Genomic DNA, 24222 nt, shown 5'->3' with positions numbered 1-24222 from the left:
ACTATTGCCACATTATAAGCAATATTTAAAACATTTTAATATAGTCTAAGGATTGTATGAGTTTTTCATATTTTGAATTATGATAATTTTTATTTTTATGTGTAAATGGTAACAATCAACATCTTATTTTTCTAAAAGAACTATCATTTTCTAACTATAAACTGATGAAACTGTTTAACAATTGCTTGAGTCACTTTGTGGTTAATTAACTCTTAATTCTCAATAATTATAACTAAAGATTTTTTCCTTACAGTATAAACTTTAATAATTCTATCAAGTTTCGCTAAATCTGTCTAAAGATAAAGTTACCATATGTATGATTTGTGTCCCTTGCTTACATACTTGGCTGTTAATGTACTATACTGTTTTCAATATACAAAAAAAGCCAGCACAGTAGGACATAAGGACATCACACAGTTAGAATGTCCCAACTATGACAGAGGAATGAGTATGGTGTATGGAAAGTCTGTCTTTAAAGAAGTTGAGTTTCAAACAAATATTGTGAATGAATGTAAGAATAAAAATGGTGCTGACACTGATTTGGGTTTGTGATAATGTGTAATATTTTATGCCTTTACTGTTTGTTGCTTTATTACTAACAGAAATAATGTTTTCTTTATTGAAAAAAACCTAAAAAGTTTATCACTTCAAGTTTTTATTCAAAACCAGACCCTGACTTACCTATCCACAGTCAGCTGGATTGGAACATGTCAAAATGCAGACAGTAAGCAAGGTAGGTAACGGAGGATGTGGTTTAAATTTTGGACATTTGATATTTTAGAACCCCCTTTTTCTTTTGGTCTGCTGATTTCCACCAGATGAATTTTTTTGTAATACATAAATAATAGCAACATGAATAATAATTGATAAACTTTCACTATCAATGGTGACTCCACTTTTCATTTCATTATGGTAGCAACTGTGTTTTCTTTCATGCCTGTACTCCCTCCTCTCCCCAGTATTCAGCATAGAACTCTGACCAATAACAATCAAGTAATGAAGAAGATGGCTAGCTGGTTCAAGTGTTAAAGGGCTCTCCAAAGGGTTCACTGGTCTCATATGTGCTCTTGATCTATTAAAGACATTTTAAAAAAAGAAAGACAGACATCACAAAATTCATAGTTTAAAAACATGGGCTCTATTTCCTACTTGCTATAGGCTAAATATTTGTGTTTCCCCTAAATTCTCATGAAGAAATTCTAATGCACGGGGTGATGGCATTGGGATGGGGCTTCAGTGAGGTGATTAAGCTGTGAGGCAGAGTTCTCATGAGTGGAATTAGTGCTCTTATATGAAGGCCCACTTGACAGAAAACAACAAAATCCTGTAAAGCAATTATCCTTCGATTTAAAAAGAAGTAAATTAAAAAAAAAAGAGAAGGCCTGAAACAACTCTCTCATCCGTCCCACCATGTGAGGGTACAAGGAGAAATCTGGAACCCAAAAAATGGTCATCACTAGACCATACTGGCACCTGATCTCAGACGTTCAGCCTTCGGAACTCTGAGAAATAAATCAGTTTCACTTATAAGTCACCCAACCTAGGGTATTTTGCTATAGCAGCCTGAACACATAAGACACTGCTCTTAAGACAATGTGAATATGTGTTTTTTTAATTAATTTTTATTGGCGTACAATTGCTTTACAATGTTGTGTTAGTTTCTACTGTACAGCAAGGTGAATCAGCTCTACATACACATATATCCCCTCTTTTTTGGATTTCCTTCCCACTTAGGCCACCACAGAACACTGAGAATGTGAATATATATATAACATCACTCAATGTCATATATAAAATTTTTAAAATAGTAAATTTTATGTTATGTACATTTTACCACAATAAAAAGAGGAACTCAAAAAAATAAAAAATAAAAAAGAATGGAATGGATACTGCTATTGAGTTTGCCAGTATTTAACTTTAAACTAGTGACTTCACTTTTCTGAGTCACTTTTTCCTTACTTGAATCTTACAATATGGCCAAGATGAACCAAGATGAACTCTTGTGACCCAGCTTTCCAGGCACATTATTCTGATGTAAGAAGGACAGACCCACCCACTGCTTCATCCTCTCACCTGGTCCTGTGGCCATATTGTGAGAAAATATATATATATCCTTCCAGAATGAATGAAAGAAAATCATGAAAGAGACAAATGGGAGAAGACGTATGACTTGAGTTTTTTTCCCCTAATTTTGCATTAGTGAATTGTTAGTTCACATCACAGATCATATGGGCCTTTAAAAGCATCTATATCATATGCCTAAGTTAATACACAGAAACTGTCCAAGCTTGGTGAAGTGGTGGCAAAGTCAGGACTAAGGCTGGGCTTCCATCATCTGTGATAGTTACTGATCTGTAAATGGGTCAGAGTTCTAATGTTAATGTGACAATGGGTGAGATGACTTCAAGAAATTCTGCAAAGTGATATTAAAAGCCACATTGCTCAGTTTTGTGTACTTTCCAGTCATTTCTGTTCCAGTAGCATGCAAAAGTGGGGAAGAAAGAACAGCCTGAATAAAGAGAAGATAAGATGGGTCTCTCACTTTCTTGTGGCCTCCATAGATGCTATAAACCACCTTCTTATCAGTTTTTAGTAGTAACCAGAACATGTGTCAATTAACATGGCTGGGAAAAAACCTGGTCTTTAAAAAGTAACCTCACAGAGACTGGCAGTATATTGAATAACTTGCTTATGGTCACACTTAGGCTTGCCTCCATTTCTTCTCTGTATTTCTCCCTAATTTGCCCTGCATTGTTTCTGAAATATGTATCTGACCTCTAGCACTTGATTTCTCCTTTGTAATTGGGCCTATATTACTCAAGATCTTGCCTAAAGTGCCTCAAAGATTAGAATGGGGTGGTGTTGGCCTGGCAGCCACACATAGGCAGGCACTGGTAGACAAGAAGTGGTTGAGCTTCACCATCTCAAATGATCAGCAAAAAAACCCTAAGACAACCTGGTCCAGTCACACTGAGAAAAGCCAGAACTAAATCAGAGCACGATCACCACATGGCCCCAAGATAAGTGCCTCACTAGTCCTTCAGGGGTTGAGATATCTGAAGGAAATTTTAGCTTTCAAGAGCTCTAAAGGTGCAAGAAAACATTTTCAGAAACAGAAGGTAAAAGATCACAATCCCTCTGGACATTGGCATTTGGTTTCTTTTGGATTCTTATACAACTTGTTTCACAGTGACTGTTGCTTTCCCAGGTTATTTCATATATAAATTGTAATCTGAAGGATTGACTGATTTATTCAACTTAAGTTTTAAAAGCATATTTACCATGCTGCTGCTGCTGCTAAGTCACTTCAATCGTGTCCGACTCTGTGCGACCCCATAGATGGCAGCCCACCAGGCTCCCCCATCCCTGGGATTCTCTAGGCAAGAACACTGGAGTGGGTTGCCATTTCCTTCTCCAATGCATGAAAGAGAAAAGTGAAAGTGAAGTCCTCAGTCATGTCCGACTCTTCGCAACCCCATGGACTGCAGCCTACCAGGATCCTCCGTCCATGGGTTGCAGAAATTTATAGTTCCTCATCAAAATCTGTGTTCCTCTTCTTCCTGGTCTCAATTTCAGTGTGACATCTCTTTTCTAGTGAGAATCTGACTGACACAAATGGTGAAAAGAGGACACCAGTGGTCCTTCAGATGCCCTCTCAGTGCCCCCAGTCAGAAGAGTCAGGCTTTGCAAAGAGACAGGAAGGATGTCAAGGACAAAGACAAACACCTCATCCTCTCTGGGGCAAGGGAGATGGAGAGAATAAAGAGATTAGAAGAGGCCCATGTATAAATATAATATGAACTTTTAAAACAGCAAAGAAATGAAGACTATTAAATAATGAATAGTGTTGGAAGGATGAATCAATATAGAAAATATGCAAGGGATGGGAAATCGAAGGGAAGGTTTCAAGTAGTATTAGGAAAACAAATTGGCTAAGATGACTTTACAATTACTAGTTCACTAATCAGAGATTGTTTAAGTGTGTTTCTTACTTCATGTGGGTGTTCAGTTGTTCAGTCGTGTCTGCCTCTTTGTGACCCTATGGATTTAGCCTGTCAGGCTTCCCTGCTCATGGATTTTCCAGGCAAGAATACTGGAATGGGTTGCCATTTCCTCCTCCAGGGGATATACCCGACCCAGATATGAAATCCACAGCTCCTGCATCTCCTGAATTGGCAGGCAGATTCTTTACCACTGCCCCACATGGGAAGTCTGTTTCTTAGTTTACCTGTAGTCATAAAGAACCCAGGGGCAGAAGTAGCCTTAGATTTTTACTTGACTCTTTAGTCCATTACCTCTAGGATGTGATCTTTCACATATAATTTCCTTTTAAAAAATATTAGTGACTGAAAACCACAAACAAGGCAGGCATGATTCCTGTAAGAGAATGAAAAAGTTACCAAAGGGTTTTCTGAACACAAAAGAATACAAAAAAGCCAACCTTCTGTGTTTAAAAGCAATATAACAGCATTTATTATAAAGCTAAAGATTTCTTTATAAGTGACATTTTATAAATATATGCTTCTGCTAAGTCACTTCAGTCGTGTCCGACTCTGCGTGACCACAGAGACAGCAGCCCACCAGGCTCCCATCCTTGGGATTCTCCAGGCAAGAACACTGGAGTGGGTTGCCATTTCCTTCTCCAATGCATGAAAGTGAAAAGTGAAAGTGAAGTCGCTCAGTCGCGTCTGACTCTTAGCGACCCCATGGACTGCAGCCTACCAGGCTCCTCCATCCATGGGATTTTCCAGGCAATAGTACTGGAGTGGGGTGCCTACAAGGGCACAAATCTAGGTTTCATTTTTTATAATAGGTATAACTCATTAACAAACATCAATTCTAATATCTATTAACTCTCTAGCTAATATCCACAGCCCAAATGTAATTTAATGACCACAAAAGAAGACAATATTTTTGGTTAATTATATACAAAATGAAACATGAAGTATACTCTAATAATATATATAATGCATATAATAATATTGAAGGCAGGACAATTTAGAGCCTCTCTTATTCTTAGGTATTAAATTAATTAGGTTAATCACTTTTTTTTAAGAGCTTAGAAACCTCATCAACTAGTAGACAAGCTGGAATTCTACTGTGAAGTATGTTCATTTTCAAAATTATAGTAACATTTGAAAGCACTTTTTAAAATTTAGCACATATCACTGCTTGATGATTATTACATGAAACATATCACATCCTACTGCTGCTTAGGATGTGCTGGCATTAGACGGATATCTGAGGCCATCGTGATTTTGGTCAACACCCATCCATCATTTTTTAAGATGGTTCCAGTTCACTTCATCAGTGAAAAATAACTATTCTGGTCCTCTGAAACATGGGTGGTGGCAGCTCATGTTGAATTACTATCAGATCAGATCAGATCAGATCAGTCGTTCAGTCGTGTCTGACTCTTTGCGACCCCATGAATCACAGCACGCCAGGCCTCCCTGTCCATCACCAACTCCCGGAGTTCACCCAGACTCACGTCCATCTAGTCAGTGATGCCATCCAGCCATCTCATCCCCTGTCATCCCCTTCTCCTCCTGCCCCCAATTCCCTCCAGAATCAGAGTCTTTTCCAATGAGTCAACTCTTCCCATGAGGTGGCCAAAGTACTGGAGTTTCAGCTTTAGTATCATTCCTTCCAAAGAAATCCCGGGGCTGATCTCCTTCAGAATGGACTGGTGGGATCTCCTTGCAGTCCAAGGGACTCTCAGGAGTCTTCTCCAACACCACAGTTCAAAAGCATCAATTCTTCGGTGCTCAGCCTTCTTCATAGTACAACTCTTATAGCAATAACCAATATGTGCATCCTTGTGCTTGTGAACATGTGTGTATACTTACATGTTTAGGAAAAGTTGTCTTTAAATTGGCAATAAGGGTATTACATTCATAAATGTTTGGCTTCTTCAGAAAAGCTATATCCTAATTCCTAAACTGGAATTAAGACCCTCCAAAAGCATGACTCATACTCTTCCAATTTCATTTCTAAATACTAATCTTCTCCATTCTGTGCTGCTCATCTATTTATCTCTCTGTTGGCCTTTTCTTTCTCCACACTTTTGTTCATGCTGTTCTCATTTGTCTTTTCCTAACCAAATTCTATCCATTATTTATTGCTCAGTTAAAACTCTGCCTCTTCTATAAAATGGTCCTAAAATATTTCAGCCAATATTCATCCTCATCTAGCATTGAGTTCATCTTACTAATTTTAGAATTAATTATTCACTACCATATCATAGATATATTAATATTGAAGCTAGCCTCTTAAGATGGAGAAGGCAACGGCACCTCACTCCAGTTCTCTTGCCTGGAAAATCCCATGGACGGAGGAGCCTGGTAGGCTGCAGTCCATGGGGTCACTAAGAGTTGGACACGACTGAGCGACTTCACTTTCAATTTTCACTTTCCACTTTCATGTATTGGAGAAGGAAGTGGCAACCCACTCCAGTGTTCTTGCCTGGAGAATCCCAGGGATGGGGGAGCCTGGTGGGCTGCCATCTATGGGGTCGCACAGAGTCGGACACGACTGAAGTGACTTAGCAGTAGCAGTAGCAGTAAGTGCTACCAGAAACCTAAAAAAAAAAAAAAAAATCTCTTCTTAGAGAACTGGAAAAACAAAGCAATAAGGAATGATAATTTATTTACAAAATTATAAAGAAATATACATCTTTGCATGATTAAAATGTCCCATTTCATCTCTTTCCTTCCTTTATACACAGATATACAGAGTCACTCAGGAAAGTTCCAGTAATTAAAGACATAGTAAAAACAATAAAACTCTTAAGAGGCTGCTGCTAAGTCACTTCAGTCGTGTCTGACTCTGTGCAACCCCATAGATGGCAGCCCACCAGGCTCCCCCGTCCCTGGGATTCTCCAGGCAAGAACACTGGAGTGGGTTGCCATTTCCTTCTCCAATGCACGAAAGTGAAAAGTGAAAGTGAAGTCGCTCAGTCGTGTCTGACTCTTAGTGACCCCATGGACTGCAGCCCACCAGGTTCCTCTGTCCATGGGATTTTCCAGGCAAGAGTACTGGAGTGGGGTGCCATTGCCTTCTCCAGGTAGCACTTAACACATCAATAAATACCTACTGGGCAATCAACATTAATTTAACAGATCTACAGAACCAGAATACTGATTAATACACTTAAGCCTAGTGTTGGCGCAGGTATCAGGAAAGAAATGAAGTCAAAACCATAACAATAATGAAAACCTATGTTATTTTTGGTTGTCATATCTCTCTGTCTTAAACCCACATCCAGCAATCCCACTGCTGGGCATACACACTGAGGAAACCAGAATTGAAAGAGACACGTGTACCTCAATGTTCATTACAGCACTGTTTATAATAGCCAGGACATGGAAGCAACCTAGATGTCCATCAGCAGATGAATGCATAAGAAAGCCATGGTACATATACACAATGGAGTATTACTCAGCCATTAAAAAGAATACATTTGAATCAGTTCTAATGAGGTGGATGAAACTGGAGCCTATTATACAGAGTGAAGTAAGCCAGAAAGAAAAACACCAATACAGTATACTAACGCATATATATGGAATTTAGAAAGATGGTAACAATAACCCTGTATGCTAGACAGCAAAAGAGACACAGATGTATAGAACAGTCATTTGGACTCTGTGGGAGAGGGAGAGGGTAGGATGATTTGGGAGAATGACATTGAAATATGTATAATATCATATATGAAACGAGTCGCCAGTCCAGGTTTGATGCATGATACTGGATGCTTGGGGCTGGTGCACTGGGACGACCCAGAGAGATGGTATGGGGAGGGAGGAGGGAGGAGGGTTCAGGATAGGGAACACATGTATCCCTGTGGCAGATTCATTTTGATATATGGCAAAACCAATACAATATTGTAAAGTTAAATTAAATAAAATTTTAAAAAAAAGACCCAGAAAAACTTCTTTGGATAGTGAAATAAATACAAACCAAGCAGCCCTTGCAAGCACAATTCCAAAAAGAAGGGAAAGTAACTGACAAACATCAAAACTAAAGTAGGCAAAAAGCTCACAATGTCCCCATGCCTTAAACATATTAGGAGTATTCCCTGAGGTTAGCTCCTTGAAACTCCCCTCAGGTCTGTTTCACCTCCTTCTGGAGGGGCAGCCCTGGTGGTCTGGTCACCTCTTGGCTGGTATCACCCCCTACCTGTGCTCTCCCTATCCAAAGATCATCTCTGGATACTCCAGTGTAAGTAAGAGGCACTGGTAGAAGACTGAATATGCCAGATCAATTACAGCTCCCCTGCAGATCCTCTAGCTCAGACTATAAAGCTTCCCTCTTAATGTGTGTCCTCTGTTTGGAGAGCTATTGCCTTTGCATAAAAATTCTCACTTGAAATGAGGTCATTCTGTTTCTTCCCTGTTTTTTCTTTGTAGTTAAAATTATGCCTGAGCTTCAAGAATAACTTAAAACCTGTTCTGCCCTGGCATTCATTTTTCTCTAAGCTTTAGGCATTTACTTCTCAAACTATGGCTAAATCCTGGCACCCTACACACACACTGTAGAGGATTGGGGGGCAGCAACTTACTTTCCAATTTCTCTCATTAAACTCCATGTGGGAGCAGTCCAATGTTCCTCAGCTAGGTGAAAAACTTTCTTCTTTTGGACTGTTTCATGACAGTGTGAGAGTGTGCACTCAAAATGGACATTGAGAGAGACAAGTAAGACAAAACAGTATCACTGATCATAAGATAAATCCTTTCTAGTCATGTGATAAACATATGAACAATAACTATTTGTTATTTTATAATACTCAAAGCTTTTTCAAATATATTACTTGTGAGTTCTTCATAACTTATATCGTCATCGGGTAATAGAAGAAAAGGGGAGGATTAAGTGGGAATGATTGACTCGGCCAAGACTGCAGAGTAAGAGGAAAGGAAGGTCCTAATCCACTTTCTTTTCACTTGTTCCTTCTCTGCCATGTTGATAACTGGACTTCTGCCTCATTACCAAGAACTAAGCTCCATCTTTTGGCCAAGTTCTGATATCTAAGCTCAACCTCTGTTCTAGTACCATGTTCTTGTAAAATCTTCAGATTCCAAACTCTAGGATCCATAGTTGCCTCCCAAAGATGGGACTCTACCCCCAGATTACAATCTCTGTGGCTGAGCGTCTTACTCAAGGCAGCCCTCCCTGATTGACGTTGCCTACAACTTCCTGGAAGCTGTTCCAAGTCCTTGGGGGCATGTTCATATTCATAAACCTCCCATCCCAGGCTTCATATCACCCAGTACTAACTGCTTGCCTCCTCTGGTATGTGTTGTCTCTCAGAATCTGTGCAGTAACGTGGAGTTTGGGGGCAGGAGCGGGTGTTGTTTTGGTTTTTGCAAGATCAAACAGTCTTGAGTAGCTGCAGACATACATATCCCTCCTCCTGCCCCAGATGAGAACTGCTCCTCCTGTTCCTCAGCCTTCTGATGCTCACTGAGCCATGTCCAGTCTTGTCTGGAAATACTACAATAGTTATATTAAAGGCTTTTCTCTTAAAATTCCAGCTCTGAGGCAAGGGCCATTCCAAGCCACTTCAAAGCAGTAAAAGAGTGAGTCACAGGAGACTTTTTCAGAAGTAAAGATGGTCACCCTATAGTGCAATCCCTTAGGATTTTTTAAAACTCTTTTCATAACATTATTTCTTTCTGAGTAAATTTAGAATTTGCCTGATAATAATGTGGTAGCTGCTGCAGGATCCTACAAATATCAGTGAACAACCTTTAATAAGACATAAAAATTCTCCATATGTGTTGGGACTGGTTTCCCATAAGAACAGATATTTCACAAGAAAAAGGGCAGAGCCGCCAGCTAATCTTTAGATTAGAAGCAGGCACTAGAAGTGTTCCGGCAACTGCACAAAGAGATATCAAAGCCAGCACTTTGTCTTTTGATGAAGTCTTGCCCTTTTCCCCAAGTAATATCTAATTATTAATGCTCTTACCAAGAATAGTAACACCCGTGCCCATGTGCTCATTGTCAGGGGCCTGGAGTACAGAGCAGACACTGGCTAATAATTATAAGGGCTTCTCTATACTGTGCATAAGAAAAAAAGGTTATTAGCAGGGATTTGTTATTAGGACGCCATTTCCAGATGTGCTAAATAAGACTAGCTCTCACCCAAAAGCCACCTTTTCTAATGAACTGACATGAGCAAAAATGAGCAACAGTGTGGGTAGAGAAGAGACAGGAAATCTAAAACTGAAATACGAATCTAACTCCATCACTTATATTATTATTGAAATGAACTTGGTTTAAAAATATCTCTAAGCCTCAGTTTTCTCACCCTTAAAATGAATCCATCAGTACTTCTTAATTTATGGTTATGAGGATCAGATTAGTATATAGCATTTTGAACAATACAAAGCCATATACAAATACAAGTAACTATCGTTCTTATATGCTGGGAGGGATTGGGGGCAGGAGGAGAAGGGGACAACAGAGGATGAGATGGCTGGATGGCATCACTGACTCGATGGACGTGAGTCTGAGTGAACTCCAGGAGTTGGTGTTGGACAGGGAGGCCTGGCATGCTGCGATTCATGGGGTCGCAAAGAGTCGGACACGACTGAGCGAATGATCTGATCTGATCTGATCTGATACTAACACTTTCAGATAGGGCTTACCAAAGAAGGCCAGCTAGACAGGACACTGCTGGCAGAGAATAACAACTATACTCTTCCTGTCAGTCACAAAGAGGAAGGAGATAGATGATGGTTCTAGTAACTTCCTGTCCAAAAATAACATCATCACAGCAGGGATATTTGGGTAGCTGAGATGGTTCACATGTTTAAAGAAATACTTGAAGAGCCCTACAAAGTATCTCCATCCACACTAAAGAGTTTGAAATCTGTTTCAATAAAATTTAAATATGAATGAAATCCATGTACTTCTTTTACTGCATCGGTGTATGTGTCCTAAGTGGCTTCAGGTATGTCCAACTTTTTGGGACCATAGGGTCTGCAGCCCGCTAGGCTCCTCTATTCATGGGATTCTCCAGGCAAGAACACTGGAGTGGGTTGCCATGCCCTCCTCCAGGCGATCCTCCTGACCCAGGGATAAAATCCACATCTCCTGCAGCTCCTGCATTGCAGGCAGATTCTTTACCACTGAGCCACCAGGGAAGCCCATTTCTTTTATTATTACCAAGTAGATGTACCTGTTGGACTACAGTCAGAAATACATACTTTTCTGGCCATAAAAAGAGAGAAATTCTAACTGATTACTTTTCTGTTCCTTCTGTGTAAAACAGTAAAGAAGCACGGTGAGCATCCAGACTGAGCCACACATTTCAAGTGAAGGCATGTCTGTGATGCACAGATTTCTATCCAAAGACATTCAAATCATCTAAGGAAGCAGGTCTGGCTATGAGTTCCTCCCTAGTTTCCAAAGACATCTCAATTCAGTCACCATTGTTCTTATTTGCACCTTTTACCCCAAAAGTTATGAACAGTTCCAGATAACACATTAACTCAAGACTGAAGCTTGCCAATATGAAAATAAACAGTGGAGATTTGATCCCTTGCAAGGCACTTGCTCTACACCAGGCAGAGTGCCAATCACTGAGAAGAGACAGGGGAACAATGCAGTCATGTACCCTGACCTCAGCTAATCTCCCAGTCAACCAATTCACAAGGTTCATCCTCCATCAGTGCCACCATCATGGGTGCCGTAAGGGAGGGAGAATAAATTTATGTATTAAGAACAAACAAAGTATATGTGCATTTAAATTCCTTTGGTTGAAATAAAATCAACAACAGGAAAAAAAAAATAGAAAAGGCATCACAGCCTGCAGCCTGATTTCTGTCCAGTTACATTCTTCCCTTGGGAAGATTTTTAGCTTCTTTGAGTATGCTCTTGTAATAGAATACTCACATATGTAAGACAAGAACCCCACAGATTATGGCTATGATGGTGGAACCCAAGGGTTTCCCAGGTGGCTCCGTGGTAAAGAATCCTCCTGGTGTCTCAGTCAGTAAAGAATCCACCTGCAATGTGAGAAACCTGGGTTCGATCTTTGGGTTGGGAAGATCCCCTGGTGGAGGGCATGGCAACTCACTCCAGTATTCTTGCCTGGAGAATCCCCAAGGACAGAGGAGCCTGGTGGGCTGCAGTCCACCGGGTCAGAAAGAGTCGGACACGACTGAGCAACTAAGCACAGCCAAGGCAGGAGACATGGGTTCGATACCTGGGCTGGAAAGATTCCCTGGAATAGAAAATGGCAACCCACTCCAATATTCTTGCCTGGAAAAATCCCACCAGGCTCCATGGGGTCACAAAGAGCTGGACACAACCAAGCATTCATGCATGGAATACAAAAGTCACCTTTTTTCATGAATTGATTGATATAGCAAAAATGAACAGTATGGACTTTAAAAAAAAAAAGATGGGTCATTTGTAAATTAAAATCTGAACCTAAATTCATTGTTTACTTAATTATTATGTCTATGGAAAAGGTGTGACACTAGGGGACCCCTTTGGGCTTCTGGGCTTTAGTGATTCCCGCTATGGCCCAATCTCCCAGCTCTTCCTAAAACTTACTTTTTCCAGGATGGTGTCTTCTCTGTGTCTTGAAGAATATCTCCAGATATTCCTTTTCCTTTCTTTCTCATATGAAATTATTCACAAATGCAACTGAAAGAGAAAAAAAGAACAGGAAAAGACCTTTCTTGCCTTCTGGAAAAGATGCAGAGGAAGTCAAATTTTGTTCATTTTTCCATTTATTAAAACGAGTTATTGAGCACCTAAAACAGACATCCAAAGACTTAATCAAGTTCCTGGAGACACAAAGATGGAAAACAACACTACCTGCTGGAAAGCAAGTCTCAGTTCAGTGGTGGCGTGCAGACATATAAATAAGCTCAACCCATTAGACAAACATTATAATGAACGTGTGTACAATGGATGTGCATACAGAGAGAGTACTGAGGAGGAAATCTGCTTCTTAAAGCTTTATGGAAGGAAAAGAAAATGCTTTACTACAAGTATATGAAGATGGGAAATTAGAGGCCAACAGGGAGGATACAGCATTTCTAGGACAAAGTGCATGTGAAAAGGGACACAGTCATGAGAGTCCATGGCTCCAACAGGGACTCTGAACACTCCACAGGGCTGTGTGGCAGGGAGGAGCCAGAAAGAGGCTGGCAAGTACAGTGGAGCCATAACCTAAAGGTTTTTGAACAGTAGAATAAGGGGTTTGGAGTTTATTCTCTAAGAAATATTTCAAGCCAGGAAATGACTAGTTCACATCTAAATTTAGACAAGATTCTTCTCTAGGATATGTGGACAGTGAACTGCAAAATGGAAAACAGACTTCAGTTAGGGATTTATCACAGGAATGAAAACAATGAGGAGGTGATAGAATAAAAAGAAACAAGTGCATTTGTAAGACATTTCAGAGGCAAAACCAACAGTACCTCAAGGCAAAGTGAATACGAGGAGTGAGCAGTAGGTGAAAATCAGCAACTCAGAGATTTTTCTTCAAAACAACTGATGAAGGTGCAACACCATTAATTGAAATAAGAAGAAAAACATTTCAAGGGAAGTTGTCAAGATGAAAGATTATGAGTCTGGTTTGAAGTTTAAGTTTCAAGGGCCAAAAGCCATCTCTCTGCTATCTAAAAGCAGTTGGAAGTATAGGTCTGGAGGTCTAGAGATTACTTGGTGAAGGTATTAACTGGAACAGTATTAGCATAAACGCTTCACAGTTGAAGTCACAGGAGTGAATGAAATCATATTTTAAGAGGGCAAGAAGAAAACATTCCAGGGAACCCCAAGTAAGGAGTAGGGAGAAGAAGGAGAAGGAGGAATCTGTTCCACTATGCAGACATGACCTGTGGGTCTCCTGTCTTACACATATGAGTACTCCATGTCACAAGACTGTTCTCAAAGAAGCTAAAAATCTTCCCAATGAAAAATGTAACTGAACAAAAAGCAGGCTGCAGGACCTGATTCCTTTTCAGTTTCTTTCACTGTTGGTCTTTTCAACCAAAAGAATCTTAAATGCACATACATTTTATGTGTGTCTTTAACACATTAATTTATTCTTTAAAACCTTTGTCAAACAGAAAACTCATTGTTTCAAGGTATTGATATACAGCCACCATCTAGTGGTCAAAATTGGTAACCACAGGCTTGCACAGTTGGGGGTGAGGGGAACATTTTTTATCATTGTTTCCAGGGGATTTTAAGGATTATGTTAAGTGAAAAATAGCCATCAGTCAATGATGGAGAGCGTGGAAAAAGCATCTCTCTATTTTTTCCTGAGAATGAATTGTGGAAAACAGGAACAATTCTCATGCTATGACTGTCCTTTCGAGCACTAAAGGGAACTGTGGAATAAGACACACCTTATGCAGGGTTATCTGGCCTCAGGTAAGATGGCAACACCTGATGAGACAAATGAAAACACGGTCAGTAGCCACAACCAGTATTTAAAATCCAAACTCTTTTTATCTTGTTCTCCAGATTCTTACAGGACCTAGCCACTGACCTCTCTCTCTGGCCTCACCTCTTACCACTTTGACCCATGACCATAATGATGCAGCCACAGTGGGCTCCGTGCTATTACATGAACTTCTAAGTTCATTACTATCACAGAGCCTTTGTACTTACTGTTTCATCTCTTCCACCAATCCTTTCTACCATCCTCTCCATCTCATCTTACAACTCTGTTTAAATATTTCCTTTTCAGAGAGACAATCCCAGACAATTCTAACTCTAAACCCCTCTTCCTCCAGTTTATTTTATTCTTGGCCCTTAGCACTATCTGAAATCATATTACTTAGTTACTTGTCCAGAGAAGGCAATGGCACCCCACTCCAGTACTGTTGCCCGGAAAATCCCATGGATGGAGGAGCCTGGTAGGCTGCAGTCCATGGGGTCGCTAAGAGTTGGACACGACAGAAGCGACTTAGTAGTAGTAGTAGTTACTTGTCCAAAGAATATCTCTAATTCTACAGAGCAAATTACATGAGAGAAGGAATTTTAATGTATTGTTTGCTAGCACCTAGAGGAATGCTGTTACAGAAAAGGTGTTCAACAAAGAATTGAGGCTGAATGAACCCCAGGAGAAGTCTGGGTAGTGTCTGAACAAAAGGTGTAGCTGGGCAGAATTCAGTAATGGTGAGACCGAAGCAAAAGATTGATACACAAGCAAGAAGGCCCAGCATGGAATGGACAAATCCTGTTTATGATTCAGAAACCAAGAGGGGCCAAGCAGGGAGAGCAGAGAGCATGAACTTGAGGTTGACACAACAGTTAGAAATCAGGGTTCAAGTAACAAACTGCAAGTGGGGGAGGGGTAGCATAGAGCTTGCCGGGCTTTGTAGAAAACAGATCCTGAACCCCACTAGAAGCAATTTCTCCATCCACTAAAAAGCCCTTAGAAATGTCAGGAAGGATTTGTAAGGTATGTATTTTTCAAATTTCATAATATAGGAGCATCATCTGAGATGGGAAGTAGAAAGGACTAATCAAAAATGGAGATTCCTCTGAGATTCACTGCCATCATGTCTGATTCCATAGGTCAATGAACTCTGAAACTATATTTTTAATCAGTATACAAGATGAGTCTGGTATATTCACCTTGGAGATATATTTTTTGAGATATACCTGGTTCTAGTGATTTACTATTCACAAAACACTTCTACATAATGTCACCTATGATTCTCACCTGTAACTCTGCTGAGAAGTAGGTAGGGCAGATTTTTATTTTCAATTACTACACAGTTTTAAATATTTTATTACAGAATACATTAAACAAATATACACATGGAGACTACCATAACGAACCCTCATATACCAATCACCTAACTTCAATAGCTGTCAGCAAGTCAATTCCACTCCCCTCCACAGACTGTATAAGTTTTAATCAAATCTCAAAAATATTTCAGGTCAATGTGGATCAGAGGAGAGGTTTTACTTTTTATTTTAGTCATAGGACTGTGTGTCTTTCAGGGATGATGACTTGCCCAAGAATATATACCCGGTTCTTATAACTAAGGCCAGAACTTACCTACCTATGAGAGTGCAGATGGGGACAATTACACCCTTCAGTACACAGACTTTGAGGCTATGGCAATTCTCTAGATTTCTGTGTGTGTGTGTGTGTGTGTGTGTGTGTGTGTGTTTTATAAGAGGGTAAGCAGCTATCTCTTTAGAATGTTTTCTGTTCAATTCTGCCTAGGGGCCTTTTCAGGTCTTACTATTCTTGCGCAACTAAATATTTTATCAGCATAAATTCTCACTGTGCTTGGAAACTCTAAGCTATGCAGAAATGACTGTGAAGATGCACTAGAGAGAAGTGATGAGCCAGCCCAGGGCAAGCAAGCTGAGGCTGGCCCGTGGAACCTTACACCACCTGAAGTGTCAGGAAAACAAATGCAATTGAAACACATGCTTCCATCTGAAAATGTGGCTGGCAAAACAGCTCTGCCTTGGGCTGTTGAGACAGTGACAAATGAAATGCTGGTTGATCCCCCATTTATTTCCTTTTTAAAGTGTTTGCCGATATTGGAACAACCCTGGTTGTGTTGGAGTGCCACACCTCCAGCAGCACTGAGGTTCCCTTCACTGTACTCAGGGTCCCTCTGATCTCCATTACACTGTTTTCTACCTTTCCCAGTAATGGCCAAATTAGGAGACTGTCTAAAAGTGATTAGACAAGGATTCAGATTGGCTAAGCTGCAGGCATTACAGTGAATCCATCTGGAAAACGTGGCATGAGAGTTCTTCATTCATGGGCACATGGTCAGACTCTGTCAGGGCTTTTCTGAAGTTCTAGACTTCTCTTTTTTGGTCAGGTCCTCTTCAATATACAGATGTTTTCAGTGGCTGAAGCAAAGTCACATGTACTTCCTGGTTCAAATTTTTCCCTAACACAGCCCACAAAAATCATTGCTATGCCAAGAAGAATGAAAGCACTTAGAAAAATATTTAGCCCTTCTAACACAAAGTATTGTGTGAATCTCTACTTGCCAAACCTGTCTTGAGAGGAGGTCAGTAATTTTCTCATTAGCCTGCTAAGGAAACAAGCATACTCTTGTTCCCAAAGTAACACATGGTCAATCAATATTTGGAATTAGAACACAAACCATTTTATTCCACAAACCACACTGAGCCAAGAACAAATCTGGGTGTAAGAGTACTGTAAGTTTTGGAGGCAATCAATATGATGAGATCACTCCCTGCTGACAGGATACACATATGCATAAAGTCCAGAAAAAAAACAGGAATTCTCATTTGCGTTTAAAGCCAGACATTTGTTCATTTGAACTTTGTAAGTTTCCTAATAATGTATGAGTTGAAGGAAGAAATATGCAGAGGGGGAAAGAGAGTGGAAAACACCATGGTAAAGAAATTTCAAAGTAAAAATGCATTTGGAACATATATGAAATTAGTTTAGTCATTTTTTTAGCTCTTTCACCATTTCAGAAGAAAAGGTAAAGGTTTCAGAACACCTCATTCCAAAAATTCTTAATAAAACAGGATAATGAATGTCATGCCATAAATTTAGTCTCCAAAAAGAATATGTCAAATAAATAAAACCAGGCTATTTCGTTACTCTGACAGAGAAGATTCTCAAGATATTAGGTCAATACAGAGTCATGATAAAAATTCTATTCTTATTTGCCGTTTAGGTTCAGGAAAACATCTCTCCACCAAACACAGACACTCTAAGCCATGGCTTAGAACCATTCTTGACCACTTCACCACACTGTTGCTCATGCTACTCTTGAGTGCATTTTTATTCTTTCCCTGGCTTGTATCTTGTCAGTCTAACGAATTTTGACTGTCATTTCATCTGGCTAAGATCCAGTGAAGTCCTACTTTCCATGAAACTTTTAACACATTATATGCATTTTTTTAAGTACTTGAATACAAAACAAAATCCAAAAAGGGACGTTTGAAAAACAACCATACTCTATTCCTTAAATAGGTGTTTTTTAAAAAATCAAGTGCTCCAAAATCGTTACATACATTAAATATGTACTGCTTTTTATAGTTCAATCATATCTCAATAAAGTGGTTTAAAATGTTTTAATTCTAATAACACAGCTCAAAAATTAAAAACAATAATAAAAGTCAACTGTGATGACCTGGAGGAATGGGAGGGGAGGAAAGCGAGGGAGGGAGGGAGGAAGGGGATAGGTGTATGTTTATGGCTGATTCATGCTGCTGTATGGCAGAAACCAACACAATATTGTAAAAATCAGAAAAAAAAAAATAAGCTCAAAAAAAATCAAATGGCCTCTATCATGTCAGGGGATGGTTATTTTAAGTGACTCCTCTAATAACTTATTGCATTACCCTAAAACAAACTCATATCACCTAATTCATTATTTTTTAAGGACTTATATTCTTTTTAGAAATCACCAAGTTGATTTTTTGCACCAATATCTTTTAATTTATTTGGGGATTAGACTATCTTAATATTTATATTAATATAAAATATTAACATCTTAATATTTCTTGATGTATAATAATTTATCCAAACTTAAAGTGGTATTGATAGGGACAGAGTAAAGGGGCAAAGAAGGTGTTTAAATAGTTAATCTCACCAAGGGATCATAAGTAAAGAAAAAAATATGAGAAACCCCTGTACATTAATGAAAGCAGTCAAGAAAGCAGGTTGGCTTAACCACAAAACCAAGCAGGCTTGCTTAGCAACAAAACTATGCAACAGAAGCAGGAAACATGCCCCAAAACAATAAAACAATGGTGACATGATACCCACACCCTGTCCTGTGAGCTCAGTAAGTTAATGATTCCCAGGACCTGATTCTCTGCCCACACTAAAACCAAAAATATAAGGAAAAAGTGACATTATACTGAAAACTGAGATGATTTATCATATTTCAGTATATGTTACCACCTCTTTGCTCATTTTCAATGCACCATGCCAGCCCCAGTTGGACATGTAAGGACAAGAAAATTCCCCCACCTGATGTGGAGGAGCTGATGATGGAACCTTGACATCTACTCAAGAATGAGGAATAAAGTGGTTTTCTCTCCCTCCACACTTTTCCTTTGATTATAAAACTGTAGCCCACTAAGTGCCTGGGCGGCATCCTCTCACCCGCCCACTTGTAAACCTCACAAGTGTCTTCTAATAAATCACTTCTTTTCTATCCCTGTGCCTTTTGCTGAATTTTTTATGTGCTGAGACATAAAAGACTGAAGACCTCAGAGACACATTTCTGCAGTTTCAGTATCTCTATAACATCTTGTATAATTAACTTAGACCACCACCAATAACAACTCCCCATTTTTAAAAAATCTTGGTTAATGGAATCTCTTTCAGTCTTAATAGTTGAGGTGGAGGGATGTCTCACATCCAGGGAAGATCTGTGAGTGGTGAAAATAAGAAATGAATATTTTTTTCTTTTGAAAACTAAGTAGTATCTCTCCTGAGATCTGCTCTCTGCTCTCTGCTTGCTGGTTCTGTGCACACTGTCATTCTTGAAGATCCCAGAAGACTGTGTGCATGATCCTGGATGCAAATAACAGCTCTGAAGTTGGTTCCTAATCTCAGTAAAGACTGACTCTGAGTCTTCAGTACCAAACACATACAACCCAAAGACTTCAGAGGAATTCTTTTACAAAATGTATATTCTGCAAATAAGGGCCCATCACTGCACTATTTTTTGTAAATACACCCACAGGGGGACTAGATATTGGTCTTCAGTTAGTTTTTTGTTTTTTTTTTTTTTCTTTCTTTCAATATGGTCTGATAAGCTCTTTGATGACAGGGAAATTGCTATGGGAGATCCTGCTATGGGTGTGCCTGGGTATCAATAATGGGTTATAAATTCATGCATCAGAGGCCCAACTGTTTAAAAACATCTATGAAATAAATTGTTTATCTTCAGTTATCCATTTGCTTTAAGTCTACTTAGAGTGAAATCTTTGAAACATGAGGAAATTAGGCAATTCAGAATTTATTCTCCAAAGCAAACATGTCAAATTAATAGAAGCTTACTATTCCTTAACACTGACTTGGAATAGCCCGGTATTTTTTGAAGTCAATACAAAGAGAGACATGAAAAATTCTATTTTAAAAAAAAACTCTATTTTTATTTGTCACTTTGTTTCAGGACAACATATAAGGGGTTAAGCAGTTACTCTGGGGCTGAGCACAAAATAATAAACACAGTTTACCTTATAAAGTGTCTGCCAAGACCTTGGGCCAAGTCACCTTCTCTGAGAGTAACCCCATGAATAAAATGAGGTGAGCCTCTGGCAGCTCTGTTTTACTACATGACCTTAATGTCCCTCACCTCTGCCCATAGCTGTCTGGACCAAAGGTGGACACTGTTTTGAACCACTTAACTTCTCTCCCAGATTCCTAATTCAGCAGCCACTCCCAAATGCAAGCACGCAGAAGCAGAGGAGCTTCTAGGGTGGCCTATTCTGCCATGTAATGGAGAAGCAGAGATGAGCATGAGCACAGACAGGAGCAGTGAAGTCAGAGAAGCAGGCTCTGCACTGACCCTGAAGCTTCCCAGTGTTCTCTGGAGCCCAGCTTCATTCCTGCCCTTAGTGTTCATGCATTGTCTCTGCTTTCTTATAATAAACCTCTTTGTTTCTTAATCTAGCTTAAGTTGGTTTCTGATACTCTTACCTAATACAAAGGAGGCCAGTGGATATTGAAAAGAAAAGGGTCTTCAATATGTGTAATAAGCACGAAATTAACCCAGACACCTTCACTAAGTCACATCTTTTGGGGGTTGCAGATTCTCCCCCATCTTCACCCACAAGCTCTTTTCACTTTCAGACAATCTCCAGTCTCCATTTTATTTTACAAAGGGTAAAACTGGGAAACACATATTAAATTCTCAGTAGTTTTCTGAGCATAGAAGAATAGGGTTGCCCTGTTTTACCCTCCATAATGGAAAAGTAAACACAATGATTTCTATTAGCTAATGACTTGCATCATGTTTATGCTTTCTCTTCCTGTTTATACTATTTTTCTAAGTTCTTAAATGCTCACTGGAACTCCCTCATTGCACATTGATTCTGAAGAGAAGCTTGTTAGAGGAGGCATCACTATTTTTCCTTGCTGCTGCAGCTGCTAAGTCACTTCAGTCATGTCCGACTCTGTGTGACCCCATAAATGGCAGCCCACCAGGCTCCCCCAACCCTGGGATTCTCCAGGCAAGAACACTGGAGTGGGTTGCCATTTCCTTCTCCAATGCATGAAAGTGAAAAGTGAAAGTGAAGTCGCTCAGTCGTATCCGACTCCTAACGACCCCATGGACTGCAGCCTACCAGGCTCCTCTGTCCATGGGATTTTCCAGGCAGGAGTACTGGAGTGGGGTGCCATTGGCTTCTCCAATTTTTCCTTAAGTCTAAACAAACAAACTGACCTTCACAAGAGATTATGAAAACAGTTTCTTTCCTCTGGAACATGGCTGCGTATATGCACCATGCGGGCACTCAGTGTTAAAAACCTTTCACAGATAGTGCACTAAGGAAATTCTCATTAATAAAAAATAAAAAAAAAAAAAAAAAAACCCTAATAGCCATCAACAGCCTACTCAAGAGAAGTGATAAGGAGACAGGCAAAGCTTATGAAGGGTCTGGTCCCTTTCACATCAAGCATCCTAACATCTGGGCCAGTGCCCTAATGCTGTGCTCCAAGCACTCCACTCCACCCTGTCTCACACATCAGGTGTTAAGACTTTAGTTCTTACGTATCTCCCTGCCCTCTCTCCCCATTAACATTTAGTTTCTCAGTCCTAATTCCATTTTCTATGGTTATCCTCCCACCTTGGTCCACCCATGATTTAAGGAGGCTTGTGAAAGTATGTTTTTAAAAGTAGAAAAAAATTAATAATCAGACCCCCCCCCCCAAAAAATGTACTTAATTGTAAGAATGACACCCCTGCAGCAATTTGCCCACAGACTGAGGAAAAAGTGTCCAAATATCTGTCCAAAAATCTCATCAAATTCTTTAAGAGTGGCTACACTAAGCCTTGGATGAAAGAGAAACAAATGGTTGTCTTTTTTAAGCTCTGTGTTATTTTGGGTCTTTATCACTTGAAGCTTAACTTAGCCCTTCCAATCTCAAAGACTGGTCTCTCGCCAGATCCACCTTCTATTCCTCTCCAGCATATTTCTCCAAATCTGAGCCAGCCGATCTATCTAGTAGAATGCCCTGGAACTGACACCAGAGCAGTGCAGTGGATATGGTCTTTCCAAGTCTGGTTCCTTTTGAGTGCAAGCCTTGATTCTTCTATCAAATAGGTAAATGTCAGAAAATACACACACAAACACATGGTCCTTCCACAGAAGTCAGAGTTCAATCTAAATTGAAAACAACATATATGTTTACTGAGTAATTTTTAATGTGACTAACACCACCTAATACATTCTTTTCTTTATTCTTAATATCCATCTTTTGAGAGAGGTACTATTTTATTATTGCTATGGATCATCCCACTGTCCATGATGACTACTAAAATTCCCCAACGTTACAACAATATTCTAACAAGAAGAAAGCAATGAAGAAGAGCATGCCTGTTCCAGGAATACTTCTATGAACTGCACACACAACATCTGCTTACATCCCACTGTCTAGGATTTAATCACGAGTATACTTGCAGCAGGGAAGTCCAGTAAATTATTCTTTATTATACACAGACAGTTCAGTTCAGTTCAGTCGCTCAGTCTGTCCAACTCTTTGCAACCCCATGAATCGCACCACGTCAGGCCTCCCTGTCCATCACCAACTCCTGGAGTTCACCCAGACTCACGTCCATTGAGTCAGTGATGACATCCAGCCAGCTCATCCTCTGTCGTCCCCTTCTCCTCCTGCCCCCAATTCCTACCAGCATCAGAGTCTTTTCCAATGAGTCAACTCTTCGAATGAGGTGGCCAACGTACTGGAGTTTCAGCTTTAGCATCATTCCTTCCAAAGAAATCCCAGGGCTGATCTCCTTCAGAATGGACTGGTTGGATCTCCTTGCAGTCCAAGGGACTCTCAAGAGTCTTTTCCAATGCCACAGTTCAAAAGCATCAATTCTTTGGCACTCAGCCTTCTTCACATTCCAACTCTCACATCCATACATGACCACTGGAAAAACCATAGCCTTGACTAGACAGACATTTGTTGGCAAAGTAATGTCTCTGCTTTTGAATATGCTATCTATGTTGGACATAACTTTCCTCCCAAGGAGTAAGCATCTTTTAATTTCATGGCTGCAGTCACCATCTGCAGTGATTTTGGAGCCCAAAAAAATAAAGTCTGACACTGTTTCCACTGTTTCCCCATCCATTTCCCATGAAGTGATGGGAACAGATGCCATGATCTTCATTTTCTGAATGTTGAGCTTTAAGCCAACTTTTTCACTCTCCTCTTTCACTTTCATCAAGAGGCTTTTGAGTTCCTCTTCACTTTCTGCCATAAGGGTGGTGTCATCTGCATATCTGAGGTTATTGATATTTCTCCCGGCAATCTTGATTCCAGCTTGTGTTTCTTCCAGTCCAGCATTTCTCATGATGTACTCTGCATAGAAGTTAAATAAGCAGGGTGACAATATACAGCCTTGAGGAACTCCTTTTCCTATTTGGAACCAGTCTTTTGTTCCATGTCTAGTTCTAACTGTTGCTTCCTGACCTGCATGCAAATTTCTCAAGAGGCAGATCAGGTGGTCTGGTATTCCCATCTCTTTCAGAATTTTCCACAGTTTATTGTGATCCACACAGTCAAAGGCTTTGGCATAGTCAATAAAGCAGAAATAGATGTTTTTCTGGAACTCTCTTGCTTTTTCCATGATCCAGCAGATGTTGGCAATTTGATCTCTGGTTCCTCTGCCTTTTCTAAAACCAGCTTGAACATCAGGAAGTTCACAGTTCACATTTGCTGAAGCCTGGCTTGGAGAAGTTTGAGTATTACTTTACTAGCGTGTGTGATGAGTGCAATTGTGCAGTAGTTTGAGCATTCTTTGGCATTGCCTTTCTTTGCGATTGGAAAGAAAACTGACCTTTTCCAGTCCTGTGGCCACTGCTGAGTTTTCCAAATTTGCTGGCATATTGAGTGCAGCACTTTCACAGCATCATCTTTCAGAATTTGAAAGAGCTCAACTGGAATTCCAACACCTCCACTAGCTTTGTTCATAGTGATGCTTTCTAAGGCCCACTTGACTTCACATTCCAGGATGTCTGGCTCTAGGTCACCACATAGCTAAAACCCAA

The sequence above is a fragment of the Bos indicus x Bos taurus genome, chromosome 1, assembly GCF_003369695.1.
Source record: "Bos indicus x Bos taurus breed Angus x Brahman F1 hybrid chromosome 1, Bos_hybrid_MaternalHap_v2.0, whole genome shotgun sequence".
NCBI classification, from domain to species: Eukaryota; Metazoa; Chordata; class Mammalia; order Artiodactyla; family Bovidae; genus Bos; species Bos indicus x Bos taurus.
This window is presented reverse-complemented; position numbering follows the sequence as displayed.